Source organism: Marmota flaviventris, chromosome X, assembly GCF_047511675.1.
Source record: "Marmota flaviventris isolate mMarFla1 chromosome X, mMarFla1.hap1, whole genome shotgun sequence".
NCBI lineage: Eukaryota > Metazoa > Chordata > Mammalia > Rodentia > Sciuridae > Marmota > Marmota flaviventris.
In genome coordinates this window covers 52442296-52453908 of record NC_092518.1, presented here as the reverse complement: position 1 = coordinate 52453908, position 11613 = coordinate 52442296, and positions in this window count along the sequence as shown.

The window sequence follows — 11613 nt, the reverse complement described above, 5'->3', positions numbered from 1 at the left end:
AACTCACCCAGTCTCCTAACTCTCCTATAGTTGGCCCTTAACATGTTCGCTAGTCAGCCTGCATCCTTAGTACATAAGTAGGGTTCCTTGGAGAGCCAAGCTTGCCTGAGAAAATTGGATTTGGAGCTCCTCTTTGGTCCGATGGGGCGGGGGACAAATTTGTTACCAAAAACTCGGTCCTCGTCTCTGATGCCAATCTAATAATGAGGACACTGTTTTGAGGAAAAGGAAAAAGAAATTTTATTGCTTTGCTAGCAAAGGAGAAGTACAGGGACTCCTGTCCCAGAGGCCATGATTCTCACTTCTTATTTTTATATGACATAAGAGGCTAAATATATTTGGGTCTATTAATAAATGAACAAACATTCATGAGGAAGACATATTTCTAAAAATTACAAAATGGTGCTAATCTATGGAATGTTGGTTCACAATTACTAAGCATCAAAATTATAATTAATATATGGTAATTAAAACTAGAAATAATAAGGATGCTTTGTTTTGAGACATAAGGACCAAGAGGGAGGGAGACATACCACTTGAGACTGAAAGTATGGATTTTGAGAAAGAACCAGTAAGTGGGAGACAGATGTGAAGGAAGTAGAAATAAGGCAAGAAGGAAGTTGGAAGAGAGAAGTGGAAGTACGGGAGCCAAGAGTGAAGTATCATTGTTGGGAAATTTTAGGTGGGTCAGGCCCTTGGCTCAAAGTAGGGGCCACAAGAGGCTGGGTGGCCATAGGTGCCATGGCTGGTACTTAAATCTCTCCTGAGGCCAGACATGGTGGCACAGGCCTGTAATCCCTGAGAGGCTGGGGTGGGAGGACTGCCAGTTCAAGGCCAGATTCAGCAAGTTAGAGAGATCCTGTCTCAAAATAAAAAGTGTGTGTGTGTGTGGGGGGGGAGAATGTAGCTCAGTGGTACAGTGCTCCATCTCCAGTATGGGGAGGGGGACTCCTCTGAAACCCATGAGGATGCTACGTTGGCTGTCTGTATACCATCCATTCCTCTTACTGCCTGGTTTGATCTCATGTCATCTGAACTTCACTGTTACTATGGGTACAAACCTGACACTCACCAATGACCATTCTTCAGGATCAGTGGCATTTTGTACCTGTCACCACAGGAGGTTTCCAAGTACATGCAAGGGAAGCCTCAAGATTCATTCCTCATGATCTAAGCCCAATCAAATAACACTGAGAGGTAGAGAAAGTAGGAAGGCCAAATAGACACAGCCAGACAATCTGTCATGGGATGGTGGTCTGTGACTTGAGTTATTTTTCTTTCCCTTCCCCCCATATTGTGTAATCATATTATATTGATGATATTAAGTGACACTCTGAGGATTTGTCCTTTTGACAGACCCATCCCAACTTCAGTGCAGGGAACTGGAACTATTATAAAGTTCTTGGGAGATGTCTGTTCAAGTAAGAGTCAAATAGTACTTGAAGTGGTAATAGATAAGGTCCAGGCCTATCCTATGCCCTCAGCAATAAAAGAAGTACAAGTTTTCCTGGGTCTGTTGGAGTACTGGAGGGTATTCCACCCCTGGCCAATGTCTTAGGTTCCTCAGCTCATTAGAAAGGGAACAGGCTAATATCAGATACAGAAAAAAAAAAAAAGACTTTGGAAAAAGCCAAAGTTCTGGCACAACATATTTAGATTCTAGGGATGGCCAAGGTGGGGTTGCCCTATGAATTAGATGTGTCTATCACACAAACACACACACACACACACACACACACACATACACAAAATGGAATGGGATGGATACTATGGCAGCAACAAGGTAAGTTCCTTTTGGATATTTGTCACAGCTATAGAGAAGAGCTAAACAGTGTTTCTGTAGGATAGAACAGCAACTATTTGCAGTATAAACTGGCTTTTCCACACTAAGCCCTTTACCAAAATCAATCCAATCACTATTAGGACAACTTATGCCATCAAGGGGTGGGTAGGCAACAGTATGTTCAAAGGACAATGTTCTGCAACTGGTCAGACCTCCACACTTACAAAGTAGCATGTGTCCCTTCAATAGTTCAGCTCACTATCTATAAGCCCACCATCAGTAGAAATGGGACATTATTGAGGCCCATGGTCTGCTAAGTCTTGTAACTTAGGGTTCCCTAGATTCCTGAGGTAGTACCACTGACTGGTACTGGTAAGAGTGGGAGAGGGACTGCATAGACTCTGTTGACCTTTGTTCTGGTTAGCTGATTCTCCTGTCAGTTCAAATCTGTTCTCATTTTCCTTTCTTGTCTTCTTTTCAATTATTCATGTATTTTTATTACTCTTTGTTTCTTTCTATCAACTTTTTAAAGTTTCCAAAGACTGCCCTCACCAATTCCTTCCCTCCATTTACGTACATGTCTCTCACTCTTCAAGAGTAGGAATCTCCTTTATCCTATTAATTGTGGATAATTTGGGACTTGCCTTAGGAATAGAATATAGTAGAAAGAATGTTATGCCAACTTCATATGCCAAGTGGTACCACTAGATTTTGCATGGAATTGTTTTTTGGGGTCAGAGGCACCCAGTTGCCTGGAGAGGGGCCTCATCCTGCCTGCTTGAGTCTCCCATGAGGCTGGCAATGAACACTGTAAGACTTGTGGGCCTGAATAGAAAAAGGGAAGGCATACATACCTTTGAACAAAGGGTGCGTTGCCCACTGATTCTGTAACAGCCTATGGTGAGAGGAGCTTAATGCAGTTGGGCTGATCATTTTGGGTACTCTGAAATGAGAAGACATCCTCATCTCTGTGGTGTGTGTGTGTGTGTGTTGCTGGGGATTGAACCCAGGGCCTCGTGCATGCAAGGCAAGCACTCTACCAACTGAGCTATGTCCCCAGCCCTCTCTGGGTCCTCATGGTAGGTAAACAAGAATGAGGTTGAGATGGAAGCCTGAGGTCAATCTCCCAAGGGCAACCAGGGAAGACACATTTGTCAAGTGCTGCCTTGTCTCTGTTGCCATTGTACTTGGCTATACTGTCCAGGATGGCATCTTTCTAGTCCTTCCTCCAAGAGATATTGAGCTTCCAACCCTTGGGCTTAGCCAGCTAAAAGGTTACTTAAATTGACTAAAACAAGAAAGTTTTCATTCTTGTCCCCCTCAGGACTCCAAAGAGGTAGCTATACTACTGAACAGATGCTCTAGACTACCAGATGTATGTTGAGCTCTGCTAGAAGTTGCTTCTTACCAGGACACTGTCTGGAGATGAGGTATAAGCTTAATGGAGGGAAGGATCTTTTGGAAGAAGTGTTGTGCTCTGGAGGAAAAGACAGCATAATACCATCATGATAGTGATTGAATAATTGATCCTCCATTTAAAAGAGTTTAAGATGCAAATGGAGAAGGCTAAGTAGGAAGGATTGGTTCTTATTTGAAGGAGGACATGTCCTCTCATCCTGAGGTTCAGTCTTTCCTGAAGGACCTAACTTTGGAACCAAGTGAAAAAGGGGCTGTCTAGCTACATGGAATGTGTGGTTAGGAGTGAGTTTCACCTAATGGGAACTGAAATGGAACAATTGGTTTCCATATAAAGAATGGAAAAATATGGAGCCTACATCTTGGGAGCAAATCTTTACCCCTCACACATCAGATAGAGCACTAATTTCTAGGGTATATAAAGAACTCAAAAAAGGTAAACACCCAAAAAACAAATAACCCAATCAATAAATGGGCCAAGACCTGAAGAGATACTTCTCAGAAGATGATGTACAAATACATGAAAAAATATTCATCATCACTAGCGATTAGAGAAATGTAAATCAAAACCACTCTAAGATATCATCTCACTCCAGTCAGAATGGTAGCTATTATGAAGACAAACAACAATAAGTATTGGCAAGGATGTGGGGAAAAAAGGTATACTCATACATTGCTGGTGGGACTACAAATTGGTGCAGTCAATATGGAAAGCAATATGGAGATTTCTTGGAAAATTGGGCATGGAACCATTTGACCCAGCTATCCCTCTCCTTGGTCTATACCCAAAGGATTTAAAAACAGCATACTACAGGGACACAGCCACATCAATGTTTATAGCAGCACAATTCACAATACCTAAACTGTGGAACCAACCTAGTTGCCCTTCAAGAGATGAATGAATAAAAAAAATGTGGTATATATACACAATGGAGTATTACTCAGCAATAAATGAGAATAAAATCATGGCATTTGCAGGTAAATGGATGGAGTTAGAAATGATAATGCTAAGTAAAAATAGCTAATCCCAAAAAACCAAATGTCAAATGTTTTCTTTGATATAAGGAGGCTGACTCATAGTGAGATAGGGAGCAGGAGCATGGAAGGAATAGATAAACTCTAGGTAGGGCAGAGGAGTTGGAGGGTAAGGGAGGGGGCATGGGGTTATTAATGATGGTGGAATGTGATGATCATTATTATCCAAAGTGCAGGTATGAAGACACATATTGGTGTGGATATACTATGTATACAACCAGAGATATGAAAAATTGTGCTCTATATGTGTAATAAGAATTGTAATGCATTCTGCTGTCATATATAAATAATAAAAAAGAATGGAAAAATGGTATCCTTACTAAAGGATCTCACACAATTAGTATGAAAAGTGGGAAGATCCATGGAGGAGACTTTGGATTCTAGTCTGGATATAACTTATGGGCTCTTGCTCACTCTCTCTCTCTCTCTCCCTCTTTGTCAGCTTTTTCACTGGTGTTACTAAAAGACCAACCAAAACAATTTTAGGGGAGGAAAAGTTTAGGGGTTCACAGTTTCAGAGGTCCTAGTCCATAGATACCTGGCTCCATTCCTCAGAGCTCTAGGTGAGGCAGAATGTGGCAGAAGAGTGTGGCAGAGGGAGGCAAGTCACATGATGATCAGAGACCAGAGAGAGAGAGACCCCACTCACCAAATATATACTCCACAGCCCTACCCCAAGGCCCACCTCCTCCAGCCATGTTCCACCTGCCTCTAGCTACCACCCAGTTAATCCCATCAGGGGATTGATTCACTGATTAGGTTAAGTCGCTCATAATGCAATCATTTCTCCTTTAAAACTTATCTCACACATGAGCTTTTGGGGGACACCTAATATCTAAACCATAACATACATACTCTCTCTCTTTTCTCCCTCTATTCTTCTCTCCCTCCTTGGGGTGAATACACTTAAAATCTACTGTCTTAGCAGTTTTCAAGAATACAATATGTTGTTATTAACTACAGTCATTGTATTATACAATAAAGCCTTTGAACTTATTCCTCCTATCTAACTGAAATTGTATATCTTTTGGTCAATATCTCTCAAATCCCCTTTCTGCCTAACCCTTGGTAACCACCTTTCTACTTTCTACTTCTATGAGTTCACCTGATGTGGATTTTTAAGGCCTGGAGGACTGCCAACCCCTGTTAGGTCTCAACAGGCTTGTCAAATTGTCAATGTTAATTGCTAGTTAGGTTAAAGATTTCTTCCATCAGCTCGGATGGAACAGGCTTATCAGACAACAGATGTTGTGCAGCATGATGATTTAGCAAGTGCACAAGAGGCTGAATTAAATCCATGCACTTGTTTCTCAGGGGAGTTTTGGACATGCATAAGTCATCTTTACTGGCAATGATGGCTAATACTAAAACAATTCATCAGGCCATAGCTTCCCTGGATTTAATAGAAAATCATGCAAAATGAACTTAGATTTAATTGTTGCCTTTTAATTCTACAAATAATACTTAACTTGGCCTAAGTCAAAATTCCTGTAGAGGAAAGGGAATAGGGGGAGGGAGGAGGGCAGGGTAAAGGAAAGTACTGGGGACTGAATTAAAACAAAATATATTTCATGCATTTATAATTATGTCAAAATGAATCCTAATATTATGAATAACTAATATGAACCAGTAAAAAATGAAAAAAAGTTAAAAAAAGTTAAAAAAAGTTAACACCTTAAAAATTATCATAGGGGCTGAGGTTGTGGCTCAGTGGTAGAGCGCTCACCTAGCACATGCAAGGCCCTGGATTTGATCCTCAGCACCACATAAAAAAGTAAATTAATTAAAGATATTGTGTCCAACTACAACTAAAAAATAAATATTAAAAACAATTACCATAAAATGAGGCTATTCCACCTTAAAAAGTTAACACCTTAAAAATTACCATAACATTGAGGCCAAACCACCTATAGCCATGGGTGATGGCAGAGAGGTTACAGAGGACAAGGCAGACCCAAGTTGGATAGTATCTGTTAAATTAGTGGAGCAATTACAATACTTATTAAGGTTAGAGTAAAATGTGTAGCAGGTTTCTACTTTAGAGGCAGCCTTAACTTCCATACTTGTCCCTAATTTCTGCCAAGGGAGCTGTCCTACTTCAGGATGCTGGGGTGGCTGAAGTGGCCTTGTCTGGTAGGCAGTCACCCTTTTCCTGCATTAATAGTGTTAATATACAGCAATGGACAGAGCTATTGGGCACAGGTACCTAAAAATTCCTAATCCCAGGAAGCACCCATACTTTAAAGGAATCTCCTCAGGCGGTGAGAGGAGGAGGATAATAAAAGGGGTAATTACCTGCTTAACCACTGAAATTGGCCTGGTTTTGCTATGTTTCCATCTTGGTTGCTATCCACCAATACTATCCCTTTTCTCATTACTGAAATGGAACTGACTTATGTAGCAGGTAACCTCTAGGAACAAGGCTTTTATGTTGTTGGTGAGCACTGCCTGGTAGAAATCATTTAATCTTCCCTACTGGTAGAGGTGGTAAATATGCCATAGTCCTAGCTAAGTCAGGGCACTAAAGGATGTATGGCCTCTCATTTAATTAATAACTAAATCAATTAATCAACTTAGATAATTAATAATTAACTCAATCAATTTAATTAATAATCTAATTAATTAATAATTCTTAATTAAAGAAGGTTTACTGATTCCTACCATCTTTTTCTTCAGTTCTCTAGTATGGCCTGTGTTTGAAGCCACTACTGAGTTCAGATTCAGTATGTACTAAAGATAGTTAATAAGACTGTTCCCTTTATTAAAGCATTTTCTATGTATAAGATCATGTTGTCAGCAAAAGAGACCATTACACTTCCTCCTTTCCTGTGAGGATGCTTTTCATTTCTTTCTGTTGCCTAATTGCCCTGGCTAGGACTTACAGTACTGATTTTAATAGAAGTGAGAAGATGGAGCAATCCTTGTTTTGTCCCTGAACTTAGAAAGCTTTCAACTTTTCACCATTGAGCATAATGTAAGCCATACATGGCCTTTATTATGTTGAGGTACATTCCCTCTACACCCTACAAGACTATTGAATTTTGTCAGTTTTTTTTCTGTATCTATTGATATGAACATATGGGTTTTTTCCCTTTCATTCTGTCAATGTTGTATATTACATTCACTGATTTGCATATGCTGACTTATTCTTTCATCCCAAGAATAAATACCACTTGATTAGGGTGAATGATTCCTTTAATATGTTGTTGAATTTGGTTTGCTAGTATTTTGTTGAGAATTTTTGCACCTATGTTCATCAAGGATATTGGCCTGTAATTTCCTTTTCCTGTTTGGCTTTGTTATCAGGGCAATGCTGGCTTTGTAAATTGAGTGTGGAAGTATTCCCTCCCCTTTTGTGATTTTATAAAATTATATATATATATGTGTGTGTGTGTGTGTGTGTGTGTGTGTGTGTGTGTGTGTGTGTAGTTGTTGATGGACCTTTATTTTGTTCATTTATTTATATGTGGTGCTGAAAATTGAACCCAGTGCCTCACACACACTTGGCAAGTGCTCTACCACTGAGCCACAATCTCAGATACCCTTTGATTTTTTTAAAGAAGAGTTTTAGGACTGGTATAAGTGCTTTAAATATGTTTGGTAGAATTCAGCAGTGAAACCATCTGATCTCAAACATTTCTTTGATGGGAAATTTTTTTTCCTGGTTCATTCTCTTTACTCACCATTGATCTGTTCAGATTTTCTCTTTATTCAAAAATCAATATTGGTAGGCACAACCTACCAAAATTGTATGTGCCTAGGAAGTTATCCATTAAGATTACTCAATTTTTTGCATATGAGTTTTCATAGTTGTTTTTATGATCCTTTTTGTCTGTCTGGAATAAATTCTAACATCTCCTCTATCATTTCTGATTTATTTCTTTGAGTCTTTTCCCCCTAGTTAGTCCACTTTATGGTCTTTTTGTTTATCTTTTCAAAAACCCAATTCTAAGTTTCATTAATTTTTTCTATTTTTTTCTACTCTATTTCTTTTATTTCTGCTACCATCTTTGTTATTTCCTTTCTTCTACTAACTTTGGGCTTAGTTTGCTCTTATTCCTTGAGATGTATGTAACCTTGGGCTCTTTATTTGAGAACTTTCTTCTTTTTTGACACAGGCATTTATTGCTATGAATTTCTTTCTTAGGCCTGCTTTTGATGCATTTCGTAAGTATTGGTATGTTGTATTTCCATTGTAGTTTCATTAAGTTTTTAAATTTACTTTTTATTTATTCTTTATTTATTTATTTACTTTTTATTTATAATAAATTTAAAATTTATTTTAAATTTACTTTTTATTTATTCTTTATTTGTTTATTCTGATGGGTTGTTTAAAAGCATGTTGCTTTATTTCTGTACTTTTGTTTTTAATAGTTTTTTAAAAAATTTCTCCTATTTCTGATTTCTCCTTTTATGTCATTGTGATTTGAAAAGATACTTGATAGAATTTCACTCCTTTTAAATTTGCTTGTTTGGTACCCTAGTATATGATCTATCCTGGAGAATTTCTGTGAGCCCTTGAGAGGAATGTATATTCTGATACTATTGGATGGAATATTCTGTATGCTGTTACATTCATTTGGTTTAAAGTATAATTCAAGTCCACCATTTCTTTTTTTTTTATTTTTCATTTAGATGATCTGTCAATTATTGAAAGTGCATTAAATTCTCCTATTATTATTATATTGAAATTTATCTGTCCCACAAAAACATTTAGTAATTGCTCTATGTATTTAGTTGCTCCAAGGTTGAGTGCATATATGTTTGTACACACACACACACACACACACTGAGGCACATCTGCATTCTTCTTAATTTTTAATTTTGAGTCAGGGTCTCACTAAGTTGCTTAGTGCCTTGTAAGTTGCTGAGGCTGGCCTCAAACTTGGTGATCATCCTGCCTGACCTTCCCGAGTCACTGGGATTACAGGCATGCACCACTGCACCTAGCAAGCACCACTGTACCTAGCCAGTGAATACATTTTGAGAATTGTTATGTGCTCTTGGTTCATTGGTTCCCTTTTTGCTGTGTTAGTCAACTTGTTGTACTGTAACCAGTACCTGAGGAAATCAACTTAGAAAAGAAAAGTGTGGCTTATGGTTTCAGAGGTTTCAGTTCATGGTCATTTGGCTCCATTGCTGTGGGCCTGTGGTGAAGGAAATCATCACGACAGAGAGGACATGATGGAGCTGAGCGATTCACCATATGACAGCCAGTAAGGAGAGACAGAGAGTAAGAGGATGGTGCTGGGGATGTGATATAGTTTCCAAGGGTCCACTTTCTTCAACCAGGTCCCAGCTCCTACAGCTTCCATCACCTCCCAGTAGTCCATTCAGCTATCATGATATTATTCCACTGATGAGGTCACAGCCTTTATGATCCATTTACTTGCCACAAACCCCACCTCTGGACACTACTACATTGTAGACTAAGTCCTAAATACATGAACCTTTGGGGAGCAATCCAGATCCAAATCATAGTATTCAATATATAATGCACTTCTTTGTCACTTTTTGTAGTTTTTTATTTAAAGTCTGTTTTGTCTGATGTTAGCTACCCTGCTCTCTTTTGTTTTCCATTTGCATGGAATAACTTTTTCCATGGCTTCATATTTGTTCTATGTGTGTCTGTACTATTAAGGTGAATCTCTTCTAAGCAACATATGATTGGATCTTGAATTTTTATCCATTTGGCTATTCTTTGCCTTTTGATTGAAGAATTTAATCCATTTACCTTCAAGGTAATTATTAATATGTAAGGACTTAATGTGGCCATTTTGGAATGTTTTCTGATTGATTTGTAGGTCCTGTCTTCCTTTCTTCCTTTCTTACAGTCTCCTTTATGGTTTGATGATTTTCTGTAGTGTTATGCTTTGAATTCTTTCTTTTTACATTTTGTGCAACTACAACAGGTTTTTATATTGTGCTTATCATGAAGCATACACAAAACATCATGTCCTTATCCTATAACAGTCTATTTTAAGCTGACAATAATCTAATCATGTGCAAAAGGTATATACTTTCACTATCCACCATCTTTTATGATTTTAATGTCCAAATTTACATTTTTTTGTAATTTATATATATCCTCAAATTTTATAGTTACAATTGTCATTTTTTAAATTGTACACAATACCTTTATTTTATTCATTTATCTTTTTATGTGGTGCTTAGGATGGAACTCAGGGCCTCACACGTGCTAGGCAAGTGCTGAGCCACAACCCCAACCCTACAGTTATCTTTAATAGTTTTGTCTTTTAATACTCACAGTAGAGATAAAATTGCTTTACCACCACTCTTACAGTATCAGAGAATTCTGAATATTTCTATGTATTATTTATATTATTTATAATATTTTTTTTTAAAGAGAGAGAGAGAGAACTATTTATTATTTATTTTTTGGCGGACACAACATTTTTGTTTATTATGTGGTGCTGAGGATCGAACCCGGGCCGCACGCATGCCAGGCAAGCGCGCTACCGCTTGAGCCACATCCCCAGCCCTATTTATAATATTTATATAATATTATTTATAATATTTCTATGTAATATTTATATGTTTTACCCTCATGTATTTTTTGTTACTAATTAGAAACCTTTAATTTCAGCTTAAAGATTACTCTTTAGCAATTCCTTTAAAGCCATTCTAGTGGTATGAAGAAGAGCTTTGGGGCTGGGGTTGTGGCTCAACGATAGAGCACTTGCCTAGCATGTGCATGCAAGGCCCTGGGTTTGATCCTCAGCACCAGATAAAAATAAGTAAATAAAATAAAGATATTGTGCCCACCTACAACTAAAAAATAAATATAAAAAGAAGAGCTATATTGGATAAGGTTTTGTTTTTGTTTCAGTTTTATTCCTTTAGTACTTTGAATGTATCGCCCCAATATCACCTGGCCTGTAGACTTTCTGCTAAGAAATCTGCTGATATCCATATTAGAACTTCCTTGAATGGTCTGATTTTTTAAAATCTCTTGCTGCTATCAGTATTCTTTGTCTTTGATTTTTTGATAATTTGATTATCAATTTGAGTTCTGATGAACTCCTCCTTGGGTTAAATTGGATTGGATGCTTTCTCCAGATTTGGGAAGTTTCAGCCACTACTTCCTTAAATATACTTCTTGAACTTTTTAAAAAAAATCTGTTTTAGGAACTTCTATTATTCAAAGGTCACTTTTTCTGGATAATGTCTCATAATTCCTATAAGCTTCTTTTGTTCTTTTTACCTTTTTGCCATTCTAACTCAATAATTTCAAATGACTTTAGAGCTTCCTAAATCTTTCTTCTGCTTGATCAAGTGATTTTGTTGAATTCACAGTTAAATTATTATATTCTTTATCTGTAGGATTTCTTTTGATTTCCTTTCCTTTGTCGAATTTT